This window comes from Chiroxiphia lanceolata, chromosome 3 (assembly GCF_009829145.1).
Source record: "Chiroxiphia lanceolata isolate bChiLan1 chromosome 3, bChiLan1.pri, whole genome shotgun sequence".
In the NCBI taxonomy this organism is placed as follows: Eukaryota; Metazoa; Chordata; class Aves; order Passeriformes; family Pipridae; genus Chiroxiphia; species Chiroxiphia lanceolata.
The window spans coordinates 43,808,364-43,828,577 of record NC_045639.1 but is presented as its reverse complement, the minus strand read 5'-3'; positions in this window follow the sequence as shown (position 1 = coordinate 43,828,577).

Below are 20,214 nucleotides of genomic sequence, written 5' to 3'. Positions count from 1 at the left end.
ACACTGATGGAAACACAAGTGTTTGGATGGAAACACAAGACACTCTTAGGTATTCAAAGACTTCTATAGCATAGAGTCATTTAATAACTCTACAATGACTGAAACATGAGGTGTTCCCTTTTCATACCTATTTCTGTCTCGTCGCTTTTATAGTTTATTTCAATTACCAGCAATTACACCACTTGAATATAAGTAGTACTGATTCTCATAGTTCCAGTTAGAGGCCATATCCCTGATGAGATCACACTTGAAAGCCTGCTAAATTCACTTTGGGTTCCTGTATCTTTCATATATCCACAGGAAAGTTAAACTTGGATCAATTTGGTTTTCTAGTTGTAACCAAGCATGGCCTTGATACGAAAAAGGAATCCATGTGAATAAGCCTTTAGGCTCACACTGCAGTACCAGTGTTTATTTAGTTACACAGTAATTAATTAGTTCTAGTTTTTATCCTATTCCATGTGCAACAGTTTAGTTTCAATTTTAATTATGTTCTTATTGAAAACACAAATTATATTCTGCTTCTCATTGACCAATATTTGTTCTAGTTCCAGCTATTGCTGAGCATATTTGTTTAGAGCTTTTATAAGGTTGTAAATAGAAGACTATAAGGTTTGAAAAATACATATTTATTCAGTGATTTGTCCAGCCTGTTGCAAGGTCCATTTGTCAACAGGCCACACAGCGAGAAATGTTCTGTGTTTTGTCAACACTTTGAAAAACTTTCTCATTTTGTTTCCATCCCCAAATATAGGCCAATTTCATAGTTCAAGTTTTACCAAAACTACTTAATTCTCAGTCTTCTCCCAGTCTAACAAAATGCCTAGCTTTCAGGTACTCGTTTTGTAGAACTGGGACCTAGATGATGGCTCTGAATGAAAATTTTTCTTGCTAATGTCATTTCAGATATTGAAAGAGTGAAAGAGAGAAGACTTTAACAATACTCACTGCATATAAATAGAGGAATACACTGTAGTTTTTTTATTTGAACCAGGCTTTTGCCCTTCATAAATGCCATAAGCTATGGAGAAAGGAGGCATTCCTAGAAAGCTGGAAGGAAAACAAAAATATAGATTAAATCATTAAAAACATTTAACTGTGTCCAAGATTTGATATATTTAACTAATATTTTCCTTTTATAGTAGTAATAAAAGATGGATTAATGGAAGTTAAGAAATCTTTGCTCACAAAGATAACACAGTTGTCCCTTTTAAATATTTACACTAGTGTATTACATAGCTAAGTTACAGAAACTAATGGGAAGACTCTTTAGTACAAAAAGTGAAATGTTTATTACTTTTGTTTCTTTATGATGGCAAATTGATGTAATTCTGGGGTAATTACTTTGACATTAAATCAGAACCAACTAAGTTTATTGATGTCTTAAACATTAGAATGATTGTAATAAATTATTGATACAAACTGTACTCTTTGTCCCATTTAATTGTTCCAGTTCAAGTTTTATAAGTGAAAATATACCCTTTGTTTAAAAGGCATAAATAATACATTTTATTTTTTTCTTTAAGCAAAAACTCATGTAGAAAGCATTCAGAAAAACACATTTCTCTAGAACATCCAATGGGGGGGATAACAGGGAGACAATTCTATTTTTATCTAGGTTAACAATAGAAGTGTATGTATATACATCCACTTTCCCTTTTTCATCATGTACTTTGTCCTCTCACTGCTGGTATACAAAGCTTTTTGGAAGGGAATATAGTGAAATGAGAGTCCATTCTGTGCATGTGTATAATCTTTTCCATAAAATAGAGTCATCTGAGTTGTCCTTTCCCTAGATACTCTCTTTACTCGTTATCAATTCAATGCATAGGATTGCTTGCTTCATATCAAATACAGAACCCTTCTCTGCACAGGCATGTAATCCATTCGTGTCTAAATGGGTAGAAGAAAATCACTCATAAATGATCAGCACAGTCTATGAGATTGCAGGTGGACAGCTCTAAGTTTTTATTAAGCCACAAAAAACAGTTTATAAAGATTTACAAAGCCCACTCAGTATATGAAGTGCATCCATGAAGATGCCTATATTCAATCAGGAAAAAAAAAAAGAAAAAAGTGGTGAATGAAGTTTCCATTGAGAAACATTGTTTCACTTAAACCATGACTGACTAATTTCATGTAATTGAGCTTTTCTACGAAACTTCACTTTTAAAGGATTTTTGATGGCTATTTTTATGTTGAAACTTCTTTTCCGTTGTCTAACAAGCATGAAGTGTCAACACAGAAAAGGCACATTTGAACACCAGTTTTGTCCCAAAATTAGATATTTTGAAAAGCAGCAGCATTCTTGCTCTTCCACAAATTAAAAAAAAAAAAAATCATATTTGTTTAAAAGAAGTCAGATCTCCAAACATTAATTTGCCATGCTTCATCTGAGTTTTTGAGTGCCTTGCTATACCTGTATGAGGCAAAGAAATGCTAAATTTTCATTTAACAGGACTGGTGCTTGATGAACTGATGGATTTAGCACTGTATGCATAAGAAACATGAAGATAACTTCAATATGGATAAGGGTACTTAGTTTGTATCTATACAGCACAGTTGAAGAAGTGTGGATTAGTGACCCTCAAAAATATAAAGGACAAACTTTTTTTCCAACTTGCAAAATAAGCCTGCCATGGGTCTGATTGCAAACACCCTCAAACCTAAAATAATCTAGCATATCTCATTTCACTCAAAGGCTGATGTGAACCACACTCCACTTTCAGCACTACCTAAGGAACATCTCTAGCTCTGTTGGTGTGCAGTTTCCCAGGTAGTCTTCCTGATCCACAGCTCAGGTACAGTCTTCTGAGACCCTCAGACTGTGATACTAGTGGGACCAAGACCCAGAACAGAGGACACAAGAAAAACCATGATGAGAGATACTGTAAAGTACAGTATATTACTCCATAGCTCAGATTTTTTGCCCTGGTTGGCTGTGTTCCACTGAGAACTCCTGCCCTGTGTCATAAACAACAAACTTTAAGAACTTGCTTCTTATTCCATCAAATCCATACTCAGAGTGACAGAACATCATGCTTCAACTGAGTGAGAGTCAATGTCAGTCTCAGCTGAAGGGCATTCGAGAAATACTGTGGCCTCTCAATGGTTTCATGTGCTCAGTTAACTCCCACTGACCAATTCCTCTTTCTGCTCAGCACCATATGATAGAGCAGTGCCTGCACACATCCATTCGTTAGTGCTCTGCAGATGAGAGGTGTGCTTCTCCTTCTGTAGCATATTTCTTTGTGTTGAATGCTCAGCATTGAGGAGGGAAGTTTGTTCTCTATTTGTCTCTTGCTGTTGTCCCAGGAACCTGAATTGCATCATTGCTTCTTTGTAGAGGTTTCAAAAAATGTTTCGCAACACAAAATACGGGACGAAAGAGGTGCTGAAGTGAAAAAAAAAGAATATGCAATTTAAAAAAGGATAATTAAAAAAAAAAGCAGAGAGAAGAAAAAAAATTGAGCAAAGGAAGAGAGAGAAGAGAGAAGTGAAAGGAGGATCAAGGAGACACCACTGAGTGGTGAACCGAGGAAGACGGCCAGAACTCTTTGCTGAATCCAGATGTGGGAATGAAGGAGGAGCAGACAAAGAGAGAGAACAAGTAAGGAAGGAGAAATAGCAGGTAGAAATGGGTGGAATGGAAACAAAGTAAGGATAATAATGGCAAAGATAGAAAGAAATAGAATGTTCAATAAGGCCTCCATGAGGAGGAGAAGTCAGAGAGGTCCAGGGGAGAAAGAGAAGAGAAGGGACACAGATGAAACGGAGACTGCAGATTTCCTCTTCCTGGGCACAGCATCTCTCTCACAGCATCACTTTCTGACCAGTACAAGAGGTCCATATTGCCTTTGGATTGTTTCCTTGTCCATTCACAAGGTCTGAATTTGGTCCTCAGTATCGCAGTGACTCCAGTGCTTTGTTCTAAAAGACATTGTTTTCATGGCCAATCTCAAGGCTTCCTTTAGATCCAGGAAGTCTGAGCAACATTTAATGAAAATGTGAAAGAGGAAACCAGCATATTTCTAAATTAAGAGCAGATTTTAAAAGGATGAGGAAATCTGAACCACAACAAAGATAAATTTCCTTTTGTATTTCTTATTCAGTAAAGATGCAAGCAAAGGGTAATCAGATAATTTTTTTTTTAGCTTTTTATTTCATTCATTGTATCAGTAGATCTTCTACAGGCTTGGATGATACCCTAGAGTTTAACATTTTCTTTAATCAACATATTGGTGGCAAAGGATTACAATAGAGTTCTGGCTTCTCCTCTTTTTTTTTTTTTGTAGTTGCCTTTATGTTCAATCTTGAGGTGGCTAAAAGCTAATTATTTAAATATTTCTCAAAATCTTTACTCTTTAAAGGTTTGAGTCTCTGTGAGAGAGGAAAAGGCAGACAAACAGAGTGCAAGAAAGATGCTCAAGAAAATTCTGGAGCCCACAGAAAATATTACAGGTTCAGATTAGAAGTACTATAAAGGTACCAAATGTTTCCATGACCTGATGACAAGGAGTTTAACTTAATTAGCTTTGAATAGTCATCTGGAAAATTACTTGGAAAATAGTTAATGACACAAAATGTCTCACACTTCAGATTTTCAGCAGTGCAGTGAAGAAGATGGAGGAACAAGTCACACAGTGTCCTAATGCAAATAGCAAATTGGCATAGCCTGGGAGGGCTCTAGAGAGAGGCTGGGAAGGGACTTCACCTGGGTGCAGCTGGGATCGAGGGAGAGAGCCAGCTACATGCCCACAAACAGCTTTGAGGAGGATGGGGAAAAGGGACCAGGTGAACAAGAGGAGGCTCTAAGTATGACCAAAATCCTTACAACCAGCGTCTGCCGGTCCACTTAAAGCCCAGAGTCTTTTAACTGTACAGAACCTGTGACTGAGCAGTAGGTAGCATAGCCAGTCTGTATTGATTTCTGGCTGGAATGCTTACACATTAAGCAGGCAGTACAACTGAAAAATGGAAAACAACAACAATGGGCACAGATTTGATGTTACTTTCAGTGTTCACAGATGGGAAGAGGGTGGAGTGACAGAAAGATTGCTTTAGACTCTAGTACCTCTGCTCCATTTTAACTTTTTAATATAGAAAGTTTCATTCTCTTCTGAAATCCATGAGATGCAACTTCCCAGGATTAAGTGTCGTCTTCACAGTGAGAAACAGGGATCATGACAGCACTATAAGTAAGATGTCTTTGAAAAGAGATGGTCGAAATGCTATGGCTTTCTAGTCAGAAACATTGAACATTGCTTTTAATTAGAAGCTAAATGTATAAATGAATACTAGAGCATAGAGACTCAATCATCATATACCCTGTCCCCTCCCCCCCCTTCTTCCTTTTAATTTTCAGCATCACTTTTGATGGATTTTGCTTAAGAAATTGTTTATCACAGCCTGAACTATAGAAATGAAACAGTAAGTTTCAGATTAATTTTCCCTGATAAGTCTTGTTTTAGTTTGTATTGTTGGTATATAGGCCCTGTCACAGAAAGAAGTCAGTAATGGGTACTTTAGCAACTTTGGTCGATTACAACTGTTAGTGTGTATTTTATTTTATTATTTTATTGTGTTTTTTCCTTTGGGGCTTGAAACAGTCTTTTGCATCATGAAGCACCACATCTGTACCTGTTGATCTCTATACTGTGTAGTGTTGTTAATCTTCTTCTGGACAATAGAAAACACAGTTGAAAGAAAACTAAGAGGACAAATCATGCAACATCAGTATATTGGTGACAATGCTTTGCTGATGGTATTTTCACATTTTGCTCTTCATGAATTTAGATTATAATTATCTTTCAACATAATTTGTTTAATCAATACTTTTTAAATAAGAAACAATGAAAACAGTCAAAAATTCACCTATTTAAGTGATGCCTTAAAATCTAGGTTATATTTTAGGCAACATTAGGAAAAGCAAAATTAAATTCTGCCAGGAAATTCATTGTATCTGAAATTTATTAAAGTTTGTCATCATTTATATACATTTCCATTAGCAAAATTCGGCTCATGTTGATCTACTACTTGGTTTCATCACGCTACAGGATTTCACAGAAGAGTTCTCTGTTGTTTGAGTGTCTGCCATAAATATAAGAGAGTTGACTATTTTTGTCCTAAACCCCCTGTGTTTGTAGTCTATCATAAAATCATGAGATATATATGTGGCTGACAGCCTTTGTTTCAAAGTCAGCAAGAAGTGGAATGAAAATGATTGAAGTGGAAGTGCAAAGGCAAAACTACATGTGGAAATTTGTAAAATGCCTTTTTGGACTACTTGTTAGCTTGCCTTTTAGTGAATTTTTGACTCAGTTTTTGAAAAACAATACTTAATAGGTAGCAAAGTAGGATATGTTTGCTACAGGAAAATGTGTACAGATGTTTCTGCATATAATGTCCTCTGTCTAATAGCCTTTGAGAATTGCCTCCAATAAACAGTCTTGTAGTTAATAGCAAAACTTTTGTTTATTCAGACAACCTAACATTCAGGCAGATTTCTATTCCCACATAAAGAAACCTACCTTTCTCTAAAACACTGTGCAGACCAGCTGTGCTCTGGTTCCCTGGGAACGTTAAAGCAGCATTCAGGATCAGAGTCTGGAACTCTAATGAGCACAGCGTGGATTTAAAGAGTAAGCCAGATTTGAGAGGGTAATGGAAGCATCACTTTATCACATCCTGTTCCTATGAGAGCCAACATACAAATGCTCTCACAAGTAGTGAGTTAAGATATTCTGAAATATGTGTGCCCAGTTCCCTGGAACCAGGAGCTGCCAGTGAAGTGAGTGCAGGCTGGGAGTTAACCTGCTTGCAAAGTGCTGCTGCCATTTCCCTTTCCACCTCAGCCTACAGCATGGTGAGTGTGTTACGTTCTGATACTCCATTCACTGTGCAGTTTCTCATGCTCTTTGCCTTAAAAACCTGTCGGGAGGGTGCTGCTAGATGGACTAAATGCATATCTGGTTAGGTGCTAGGTTTAAGTGTGGTGCTTTCAAAGCAGGACTCCAGCACCAACCCTTCAGCTTTGTGGGCTCAGACACAGAGTGAGACTCCAGACAAGCCCCAGCATGAGCCATCCCTACAAATGGTGCCTGGCTCAGAGCAGCCTTCCCATTAGGCTTAATAAGTACAGGCATAAATAAACAGATGAAACAGATGGGACATACTCTGAATTGCAGAAGTGCTTAAGGGTTGGCTTTCATGAGTGGGGAGGAGAAATGATCGTTTGCCAGGACTAAGTTAGGGCAACCAATAGTTCAAATTTAATTCACAATAAGACCTCAGACAAGGGCATAGTTAGCCCCAAATGCAAAGGAATATATCTGTGCTTGTTGGCTGACTTTCTGAGCAATGAGTAGCATGAATCCAAGATGGGGATTTCAAGAACAAGGCAATGCTGTTTTTATGGACCAGATATATTTTGTTAAGTTTAATTTTATTTTTTCTCATGGGTGAAGCTAGGATCAAAGTACCTAATGTGTAATACAGACATCTGTACTGATGTAATGGTTTAGACCATGATCGGAAGGAAAAAAAAAATGATCCACATATTGAGAAAAGTCAGCAAATTATAAGTTTTACAGTGAGGGAATCTAAAGAAAGTTGAGTTAGGAACAAATGCATAATATAAAATTTAGTAGTTAATCAGGAAATTAGCTTTATGCACTGTTTCTAATAGTGGATAAAATCTGTCCTGCTAAACAGAATCACAGAAGTTAGATGCAATGATTATATGCTAGTTGAGTTTCACCATCCTTGTACAAGTCTTCTGAGAACCTATTTTCGGTAATAGAACAAGTTTGGCAGCCCAGACTATTCACACATCTGCTTCCAGGAGCGTGGCAAATCTGTAGTTTGCATCAGAAACTGGATTGCACATGTTCTAGAAAGTCTTGAGCACTGACTCTGAAAAAAAAAAATGAATATGGATTGTTTTAGAATGATTTACAGGTTTAATTTAGTTAGTTACTCTGAAAACAGAAACTTAATTAAATTCTCAGCAAAAGCGGAGAGACTGAAGTCTTACCATAAAGCTTATTGACTGCATAGAGTGATGGTGAAGTTTGTGGTGAATAGTTCTGTGCAAAAGTTATGGTCAGGTTTGACAAAGCCTGTTGGCCACCGGAAGATAGAAAACAAAAATGGATCACTAACTTAAGTCTCAGTTGACTTGAAGCAAGTCTTGTTGCCTGCCTGACAAGCACATGCATCACACAGAAGATTCATGTTTAGTTATATTCTCTTTTTGTGGTCTGGTAAAAACCGAAATACAAGATGTATAGCAGCAAGTTCTCAGTAACTTTCCAGGTTGCAAACGGGTGTGAAACCTTAGGTGGTGTGCAAAACACTAGAAATTATTTCAAACAGGATTATGAGTGTAGTCAAGACATGTAAAAAGAGAAGTAAAACCAAGTCATTGCAGTGAAAATGCATTTTCTTTGCAGGTTTAGAAGTTACACCTGCATTTCTATTGCTCTGGGAAACATACTGGCACCCTCAGTGTTAATCTATTGTTCTTCTAATTTAAGGCTATAATCTGTATTTCAAAAGTGTATAGAAACTCCCACCTACCGTGGTCACTAGGGCCACCAAGCATGGGAAATAATATAGTTAATTCCAACACTTTCAACATTACACAAGCCATTCACTAGATTGGAGTCAAATGTCTTGGCACCAGCAGGTGTCAAAAAATGTTATAGACTTGTGACTTGATAGCAATTCCGTATGCTTCATCAGGTTGGTAACTTAAATATGGATTCAGGTGGTACCAATTTTCCTGAAAACATAGGGAATGAAATTTAATTTCACTGTAACATTCTTACGACAAATGCTATTTTTTCGTAATCATTTTATGGGACTATTTTTGAAATGTCTTTGTTAGAACAACATCAATTACTCTGTCTTTTTTCTCAGCTTGTCTTCTCTTTTAGAAATCAACTGTCCTATCAATTTGCTAATGCAGGGAACAGGATAAGAGACTCGTAAAGTAATAGTTCCTAACCTTTTTCGGTTTGTAAATCTATTCTTTTCTCAAAGGAGTTGATTTCTCTTGTTGAGTAAATACAAGGTACTATCAGTAGATCTTTCTTGACCATGTTTTGCAGATTTCTTAGAAACAGTCCATGGACCATCAGAAGATACAGTTCACAGTTTGAGACTATCACTGTAGTGAGAGAATATTGATAGTATGTATAATATTACATATGAATCCACTACCACTTAGTTTCATCTGCTAATACTTGTTCTTGCACCTCGGGAAAAAATCAGTTCTGCAATGACGTCAACTGGAAAATCTGATTTCTCCCAGTTTGCAACTGATATTACAGCCTGGCATATTTGCTCATTTGTGTTTTGGTATCTGTAGCAGTGCTGCTGATTGCCTGGATTACACTGTGTTTGTATGTCCTTTTGAATCTGTCTCTGGTCACATGTAATGAATTGAAGAATTCCTCAGAGCTCTAGAGACCAACCGCTTCATCAAATAACATTACTGCAGATCCCAAACACAGAGATGCACAAAGCAAATATCACCAGGTTCCTCAGGTGATTTTTCTCCATGTTCACTAAAAGTTTATCATATCCAAATGTTTAGCTGGTAATTATATAGGTGGGATGTGGGGAAGACTTTCCATGTGCTTCTGTGGGGACAGAATTTCACTTCTTAAATCATGGGTGGTGTATCCCTGAAGATATTCACTGACTCATACAGAATTCTGAGCCTGAAGGAATAGTGACTGAGTGAGGGTCTATGTAGATAGATGCCTGTGACAGAAAGTCAGACTGTGGATCATGTGGCTCTTCTTAGATTTCACAGCTTCTGAATTTCAAAATAGATGTGCAATACAGAGGAAGAAAGTTGAAGTACCTTTAATGCCACTCATTTAAAAGAATTTTTCAACATAACATTTCATTAGAATTGAGATTAACTTGTAGTACTTGAATCTGTCAAACTTTACTGATGCTTGTTTTCCAGGAGAAAACACTGGCTCCAATATCTAATTTCAGACATGCTACTTTAGATTTCAAGTTTGTTCTATCCTCTCTTTAAAGTAAATAAAGATTAAAAATTTTCACAACATTGAGCCATTTGGTTGTTACCAAAGCCCAATGGCACTTTTCTTTCTTGTTCATTAAAAAGTAGAAGTGGGAGAAAAAAGTACTAGCCACTCTTGTCTTGACTGCTACTGTGAATCTTAAGTCTGTTTCTCATTTTATCTGTCTTTGCACAATGAAATGTAACTGTGTTGGGATGAAAGCTTTGAGAGACTGTCCTGGGACCCACTGTCTTACAGAAATTGAGTTGGTCAGGGAAACTTTGCTTGTCCCCTTGCTCCCTGTTCATAAGAAGTCAAACTTCCCCTTGATCCTACCGAGAGTTACCTATCAATGAAACTCAGCAAACCAAACAGAAATTTATTGAAGCACTTTCTATGTGAGACTCTCTTGGGAAAGTCTTGCAGGTTCAAACAGTAGAGAGCCTAGATCTGGACTCACCCAAGCATGTCTAACTGGGAATCTCAGCCCTCATGTTACATTAACTTATTCAAGCATTTTCCAGGAATGCAAAGAAGTCCTGACATTTGATGGAGAAGTTTAAATGAGTTTCATGAAGCTAATATAAATAGACATAGAGAGAAGTAAGTACTGGAAGCAGGCATAAAAAAAATATTTCTATTAGCAGTGGATGGGGATTGATTTCTGATGGTTTGATATGTATGATTTAATTTCCTGTTATCTAATAAGATACAATAGACTTGTGGAAACAATATCTTGAAGATCCTCACTCCTTTGCTCTGAAATTGTCTAGAGAGTTCAAAATTTATTAGAAATACATATAAACACATCACACTTGCTTAGGAGTCCTGGGTAACAACACATAGGAAGGGACAAAAAGTTTCAGACTTAGACACTTTAAAATAACTGTCTAAAAACATGCTCTGATGCTCTAATCATTTGTACATGAAGGCATGATTGAGTACTCTGAATAAAACAGATCTCCTTTTGTGGTGTCTACCACCACAAATATGAAATCTTTGTCCCAAAGCATAACTCACATTCACAGATTGATTTTATAACAAAATATCAAAGCTCAGCTTGCCAGAGAATGCTGATAATAGCATCTTTCAAAGCTTTCCTCCAGATGAAGCATCTGTCCTCCTGCTGCTGTGCCAGTGTCTATAAAATACACTATCACTAGCTCACAAATGATTTTTATTGTGTTAACTGAAACCAGAAGTCTGTTTAGGTTAAGTTATTGTTTCATTTATTAATATTAAGTACAATTTCTCAAACAGACTAATAAATGAGAACTAGCTTGTGCATTATATTTGAGCTTACTGTTAGTGCTGTAGGGGAACAGTAACACAACAGTTCTTCAAAATTCACTCAGTTCAAACTGCTTAGGATCTTTATTAGAGTAAAAAATCAGCATTGCAGAGGTGTTTGTAATGATTACTTAGCAACTCTGGTGGAAGAAATATGTTGTTCTAAAGTAAAACTTTATTATTTTTCTCTGGCTATGAGTAATCATATACTTTTGAAGTGCCTACATATTTTTCCTAACCAATACTAACCTATAATTACACAATTTAGTTGAAAGATATCTTTCAACTAAAAGAGAAAAATAAAATAGAAAACCAGTATCTTTTCTGTGTTTCTCTTTTCCTTCCCCATTTTGACATACAGTGATGAGTTTAGGTTAGTAAAATATGCATTCCTGCTCTGTTCAATGCACCATCTGCAAAATTATTACACGGTTATTTTGGAACATTCATTTTTCTCTTTCTTACCCTAAAAATAGAGAAACTGTCACTAGTATGGGTTTCTTCAGTGTTAAAACTCCAACAATGAATGTGTAAAAGATGTGTACTTTCTATATACATAACCCGAAGGGACATCCTTATATCCAGATGTTTGATGGAATATCGCGTTCTCTTCCCATGACAGCAGTGGAGCCATGGCACAGGACTTTATTGAGAAGCTGTGAAGAACATTGTGAATTACATGAGGAGCATGAGGTGGTTAACTTTCCTAAATTTCATGTAGCCGTGTCTGGCTCATGTCTACAAATTTATGCTGTGTTACACCTAGGAGAGTCAAAATTATTCTCTGTCTGAGGCTTAAGGATTTCAGGACTGACAGGAGGTATATGAACAACTTTGATCTCATGAAAATCCATAAGGGTTTAATGAGGGCTCAAACACAGCTTTTACCTGTCCAAGCAGAGAACTGAGTTTCAACTTGTGTGCTAAATGCCTTGATCTTGGACTATTCATCTTGCTCAGTAGAGAAAAGGTTCACTGCTTTCAGCAGGAGTAAGATCTAGTTTCTAATCCTGCTTGTGTTAACTATGAAATCAAGTAATCAAGGAGTTGGCTGGATGTAGCATTTTTGTGCTTCAGCTACAGCACCTCACAAACAGATTCCATGTTTACATCTGATATACTAATCTGTAAACAGTTCCAGATAACAAATCTCTTCTTAAATCTTGTTAAGCTGGTGGAAATGACTGTTTTCCTACCACCCCACAGGTGTGAAAAATCAGTGAGCATTTAGACTATAAAAGATATATAGAAGATCACTACCACTGATACCTTTCCTAATAGCTTACGAGAAGTTTGTCAAATCAGAGTGAAGGGAATCTGCTCAGCTAAATTATAAGAAACATCACCAATGCCACTATAGTTTTGGTTAAAGGTACTGAGCCAGTGACATGAGAAACTTTTTAACTTGAAATGGTCCATTGTCTTCTACTCTAGAAAACAGCAGAACTCTGCTGTTCAGCTAAGCCTTACCCTAGGTTTAATTTGAATACCTGATCACTCTTCTGTGTCTAATTCAATTTGTGAAGAAAATATCTCAACCCTCCATGACTACTAAGGACAGATCCTATGCCTGGTATCCACTCTAGCAATATGTTTGTTCCAGTGAAGAGAAGCCTCTACATAACAATAAGTAATTTTCTTTAAATGACAGTGTCTGCACTTTATGTATGTCCCTTCAGTAAGGACTATGCAAGAACACAGTCGCTTGAGAAGAAAAGGAAGCTAGACAGAATTAGGAATTTCAAGTCAATTCATAGAATGACTTTCTGGACAAGGAAGTGTCAATTTGGGCTCCAAAGGTGAGTATTTTATAACAATTTGGAACAAACCCACTTTAATGCTTGACTTGGTCAATGAGTGGTTTTCTTGCTACAAATAAATCATACTTGTGATTCTCATTTTCTTTTTCAAGCTTCATTTCATCACTGAACACTAAGGAAAACTTATACCACAAAGCTTCCAGGTTTAAAAGAAAGAGAAGGGGAACAAGACTGACCCAGAGGAAAGGGAGAATGAGGTTTTAGTTCATAGTGAGACATGTTTATCTGTGTTAGATGTGTCTGGCCAGACCTCAAACAAAATTTGATGGCATGGCTCATCAACCCCTAACATGGGAAAGGTGAGTGTATTCTGCATTACAGAATACACAGGTAGGGTGCTGTTCTTATGATTTTGTAATATAATTAGCCAAGTGTACCAAAGGTCTCTACATATCTGACCACATTCAGACATGACATTAACTGGCACAACTTAAATGGAGTCTGCCAAGAGATGGGTCTACCTCACTTCCAGTCTTCGCTCAGCCTTAAGGCACTTGAGAACAAGTTGAAAGCATGTATTTATGTGCACTTCCAAACCAAGTTTAATGCATGCCCTTCTGCAATATCATCAGCAAATCTGAATGCATTTTGAAACAAATTATGCTTTGTAGCACCTCAGCAGAATTAAGTGAAAATCACAGCTATGTTCTGCATGGAAGGAGAGAATAAGTTGTCATGGAATTTGCCCAGTACCATAAAATGGAAGCCTGGCTTTCTTTTGTCCACTTTGACTTCCTCCCTACCTGCACTTAAATAATTAAGTGGAGCTAGAAAACATCATCTTTATTCTTGGATAAATTCTAATTTATAGATTTTGTATGTGGTTTGCTTAATTCCTGTAAATAGATTTGCTTAGGGAGCAGTAAACACATGAAAACTAATTTGAAAGCATAATCAGACTATGGAGAACGCACTACAATTATTCTTTCCCAGACAAAACAAGCTTCAAGAAATTTCATGCTAGCCGCCTTCTGATGGGACAGACTGTTGTTGAACAAAAGGATTCTTTCTAAGATCTTCATATTTTCTTTCATATCTTGTTTTGAACAGTTGCCCTGATTCTTCTGTTGCTGTTCTGTTTGGAATTTTGTAAGATAAATTTTAGAAATGCAATGAATTAACTGCTCAGGAGCCTTTTTTCATTTGTACCATGAGGAGCATAGTATTTTCTCAAATACACTGGTATTATAGTGATAGCAATCTTTTCCTCTTGTGTGTTTGCCTCTAACTACCAGATCTTCTCCCAAGATGCATTTAAAGAAGTATTCCTGCACAGTGTGTTTTTTTTATTACTAATCTGCAAAGAATTTTTATGTTGTTATGGGGATACAATATGCATATATGAGGAACAGAGAGCCAGTCTAATCTGAAACCTGTGGTTCAGATCTAGCACAGAAATTGACAATTTCCACTTCAATCAGACTCGGGTTTGGTACAATAATCACAGAAACCAAATGTGTATGGAGCCGAATACAGACTTGTATGAGACAAATACTGCTTCATGTTTGTTCTCAAAGGAGAAAAGCCTGTCACTTGCAAACAATTCTCTGCTGAAGTTCTGGCAGGTTTATTTTAACTGGGACAATACTGAACTCCAGCTCCACAAACTTTTGTCAGAATAAGTAATTTCATACTTAAACAGGAACAAAACTCCATTGTAATAATAAGATTCTTTAATTCTTGTGTAACAATCAACACATATTATATTTTACTATAACAATTAGGACTAGAGAAATATGCTCTAGCCAAAATAAAAGCCAATTAGGTATTATTGTTATTAATACTATCTGATTATGTGATCTGCAAAAATAATGGGTACATTATAAATGCCTTGGATGAAAATATCGAAACTTGAAGGCATAAAGTTAGAGTCGAAGTTAACGGCCTGATTTTTTTTTTGTAGAATACCAAGCTGTTAAACAAAGCCAAACGCAGTGTCATGCCAGTAAGCTAACAACCTACCACCACAAGAACAACTTCAGAGAGATTTATTGTCCCTCTCTCTGAACCTTTTGTCTTTGAAGACGCATAACTTAACTCTGCACCACGGGTGGCAGGAGCGTGAGAGGGGGTGAAGGCTGCAGTCACTTTCCTGGTCTCTCTTGCAAGGCAATGGCACAAGAGCATCGGTAGCCTATAAGAACTCTCTTCATGTTACGAAGAAGGAGACAAACTGTCTCCTCTTGTTCTAGTCACAGCATTGCTTTCTTAGGGAGTTGTTTTTTCTCAACTTGAAATGTTACAAATAATAAAATGGAGCATTTTTTTTCTAATCTGAAGTTCTTTGGGAGTGGAGGTGATGTAAAAAGTCTTTCTGACTCTAAAGAATTATTCTCTTTTTTTTGTTTTAACTATTAGAACACAAGAAAGGGGGAATCACACTGAAGGAAAAAATAAAGTGCAAGATAGGGAAAAAAACCCTCAAGCATTTTACTGAACAAGTAAACAATAAAAAAAGTCAATCCTACCAAACCAAAACAACTTCTACTTTTGGCGTCTATGTGAGTTAATTCGGTGTTTTGTTTTTCTGCTGGAGACCTTAAAAATATAACGAGGCAATTTTTCATGGTAACTGTTGGACAAAATCCCCTTTACTAGCAGAAAGATCACACTTGAGCTTTTTGACTAGTTCTGCTTCACATTCTGAAGATATAGCCAAGCCCTCCTGCCTATATTTCATACTTGCCAGGAGCACAGGCACTCAAGGAAGAAATATTCTATAGTGTACTCTTTTTCTGGAAGTCATTCAAAACTGGTAGGAGGAAAACAGGCATCCTGCCATGAGCCAACATTGTCCTCTCTCTGCTTTCCACATCTGGCAGAAGTCTCTTCTACCACTCCCACCCCATCCTTTTTTATGTTCCCATAGAACCTATGTGGAGGGTTGTTTTCTTATCATCATTACTGTAATCAGTAATATGAACTTCCTCTCTCTGCCCAGATTTCTCCTCTGAATACGTTTCCTAGTCCAAAGGTGTTTTCTGTGCCCATTCTTTTATACCACTGAGATGATTGCATTTATACTGTCTCGTGGGGGGTCAGAAACATAATAAAGTCATGATTGTACATTGCATTGACACACTGAGAGAAAAATCAATAATAAAAACATGCTGTATTAGCATGTGCATTGTAGTTTATAATATTCCCGAACAGCAAAATTAATGGGATGAACAAGAAATACTGTACTGAATCCATTTAAAGGGGGAAATCCTGGACTTTCTCATAGCTAATATAATTCATTTTTTGCACAGCTGTTCTGTAGTGTTTAGAAATTTGTTTTAGTTAATTCAAACACAGAATAGACAGAGTACCTACAAATCTTCTTTAATTTGCACCACCTGCCTTATTTCCCTTGCCTGTGTCTAGCTCCCCATAAACCTCCAGAAGATGTTTGAAAGTTGAGCTCTGGGTGGTTGACTAGACAATCTCAGTTGTGTGGGATGTCCTTGAATCTCAGTCTGCCTCAGCATGTTCAGGAAAGGTTTTGGGAACTATTTTTTGTCCCCTCTCTTAGGAACTTCATGCAATAAAAATATGTTTCTTGTCGGCATATATGATGTGCTCTGACTCCCCATCTCAAGCTATGGCCCTGGCAAATAATCTGTACTAGTGCCAAAAGGGATTAATCAATTGAATAATCAACAATATTGATAACAAAAATAACGACATGATCACTTCAAACTCTGGTCTCCGTTCAAAAGGATTATTCCTTTTCAGAATAATCAGAGAATTAAAAATACTCTAATTAGACAAAAACCATGGAAGAGGACAAAGTATGGGAAACAATTTCTCTTTGTGGAAAAAAATAGAAATTTTTCAAATACCGTTAGCAGGTTTTTTTAGTAAATAATTCCTTAAAGCTGAACTTAATTTCACTGCAGAAGGAGGCATCTACTAAGAAATACAATTTTTCTTTACAAAAGTTAGATTTATTTGAGTTTCTAAATTGTTTAAAGCAGAAAACTTGTCTCTTTTGAATGATGCCTTAAGGAGTTGAGGAAAAAAAACTCCAGAGCAATTTAAATAGAGGTGAGATAAGAAAAGGATTTAATCGTGCCTCCAAAGCACAGAAGTTACAAAATGCACGTGCCCCTCTGCCTCAGGTGCTTACAATTTATAATACTGTTTGTCCAATCCCAGGTTTTTCCACCCTCTGGCTTTTGCCCTGGTCCACCCTCTATCTGCCCCTTGGTAATTGGGTCTGGGGTCGTTTTCTTCATCATCTTCATCTTCCTTGGAGCACAAAGGGCACATGTTCACCCAGTTCTTGGCTGTATCTTGCGGTTTAGGTCAGAGTACAAGTGTTCTTAAACAGAATAGGCCTATCTGTAACAGCAGACTAAATATTCTAATGGAATTTAGGAGAATTGATATGGAGAATTGGGGTAAAAGGGTTGGGATATGTGTGTAGTTACTGTGTTAAGGGTAAGGGAATAAATTCTGCTGCTTCTAAAACCTGCATTTTCTACATAGCTACTTATAAAACTTATAAAAATTAGAAAAATCAAAAAGACTCTAAGGCATCATGAAGAATAATATGACTTGCTTCTACTTACCTCAGGACAGTCTTTTTTTTTTTTTTTTCCATAAGGTGGTCAGGTGTTTACCTTATATTATAAATCATTCCTTTTACTCCACAAATATTTCTCTAATTCTGTCTTTGGCTATCAGAAAATCATAATCAATCTAACAAGTCAATCTCTTGTCTAACAAGTCAATCGCTTTCAACCATTTCAGTGCCATAAGCTTAAGATAATATGGTGTCCTAGACCTAATTCCCATGATTTCTGTCCTGTTTTATTATTAAATATTAAGTTCCTCTTATTTAGCCAAACTTTTTTAAGAGACTTCATATCCATTGAATTTTTTTTTCTATTAAGGGTAAGCCACCTGTTATATAAACTTCTCTGTCTTCTTGCTTTGTCATATCATTTCTGATTTCTGAGTTCTATATCTTAGGAAGAAACCAAACATAAGTTAGGTCTGTGACTTGAATCTTTTCAGATGTTGAAACTAGCCAATAAATTCCTCTTCACTCAGACCTGCTATATTTGTTATTCTAGAAAAGGATTAGTCACATGTAACTTGTATGTGTGATATTCCGTAGCAGAGTCGTATTTGATAGAATTTACATTTATACTAAACAGTAATACTGAGGAAGTTTCAGATTTATGATTGTTGTTTTATGTACAACCAGAACAGTACAACAGAAACAAGCCATTGTATTGGAATGGTAAAATTTATTATGATTTTTTCATCATGTTTAGATGTTGTAAGTGGTTCCATGGCTGTAGGTAAGGTAATTAGATGAGTATAGTTTTAATGTCACTGTGTGTTGTAGCAGCCTGGAAAACATTTGACTTATATAATGCTTTCATCAATCTTTAAATAAACTTCAGTTTTACTCGGGATATGAGTCAAACCTGACACCCTGATGCACTGATGCAAATGCTCCCATTTTCAGTTGTGCTTCTTCAGTTAATTGGGGTTCTATAGGTGACCTTTCTCTACATCTTGGCAGTTAGTGAGACTGACAAATGAATGTACTTTTTGTACCATTTTTGGCTTAAATATGAAAAATGTATTCCTCAGGACATCACCTCTCACTGTACTCTTCAGTTTCAAGTAAGTGTTTTTTGTTTGGAGCTATTATGAGAACACTACTCCTTCTCAATCCTTCCAAATGAGAACCACATGCTGGTGACTTGGGATCTCTTGGAGAACAGCAACGCAGTTTCTGCTACATGATTTTGGCTGTTTGCATTAAGTATCTCAAGGGAAGTAATGAAAAGCTCAGAATGACAACTGTTCTACTACAAATATTATCAACTTGGGAAACAGGTTGGAGGAGAACATAATGAACAAAAGTAATATTACCTAGCCTTCTATAAAAGGACCCTTTATATCAGGAACAACCTAAATATATTAAGCCAACATAAGCTGTGACAATAATTTATATTCCCAAGTAGACAGAGTATGCAGCTAGAGGTGAGACTTACATTTGTTTCATAAATAGAAAAGGGACAGGATGATTAAGATGCATGTATTTTATTTCCATTCTGACCTGCAGTGGGACTCAGAACTTCTCATTTTTACGTTCCTGAATTTGAATTTGCACACCTGTTGCCAAAATTCTGTCTCCCAAAATTTCTTCCTCCTTCCCACCTTCCCCAAAATCATGCAAAAATGCCTAGCATTGGTATCATGCACAGATTGCCAAAAACGGGAAATACTGTGGTTGAGGTTGGTACTCAACATGTTACTTTGATATCCTCAAACGATGGCCTTCTTATAGCCTTGCTAAACAGGACATTTGTGGGAGTGCCAGAAGGAGAGCACAAGTCATCTAAGTATAAAAGCCATGCTTTAAAATAGAAATATTTATATGCTATATAAAAATATAATTTTATTACGTTCTCCTCTGCCCTATGTCTGCGCAGTGGATAATACCAGTTGTCCAAGAAGCAAATGTGTCTCACTACATTATTGCGCATGTGTGCACACAAGTACATGTTTTGGTCCCACAGTCAAGACATGAGAGCAATTAATTCTAATTTACAATACCCTTCGAGTACCTTTTTTTTTCTTTCCAAATGGATCTCTTGCTTTGTCTTTTTAGTCATTAAAAAATGAGTGGAAAACAGCACTTCCACTTGGGAAAAAATTTGCTGAATCCAACTTGAACAGTATTAGAAGAAAGAATGTAAGACCTTTAAATCCGTAGCATAAACTGGAACCACTTGAACTATTAAGCAGTTGGTAGAAGTGGTGTGTTAATACATATAGCATGGACCACTGCTGGACAGCACAACCTGGGGATTTTGTTAAACAACAGAAGAGTCAAAAAGTAATAATAGTTTCTATTCTCGCCTCTTGAAATGTCTTTCTAGCTCATTCTGTTTTGTTTTGTTTTAGCAGTTTTCTTTTCATAAGTGGGAATAATTTCTATTGAAATGAATTAAAAGAAATTTTAGTAATAATAGTTTAACTACCCAAGATCTAAGATAACTGGAATAATTAATTTAGCTTAATAAAGTCTTGTTAGACCCCCCATTGGAACA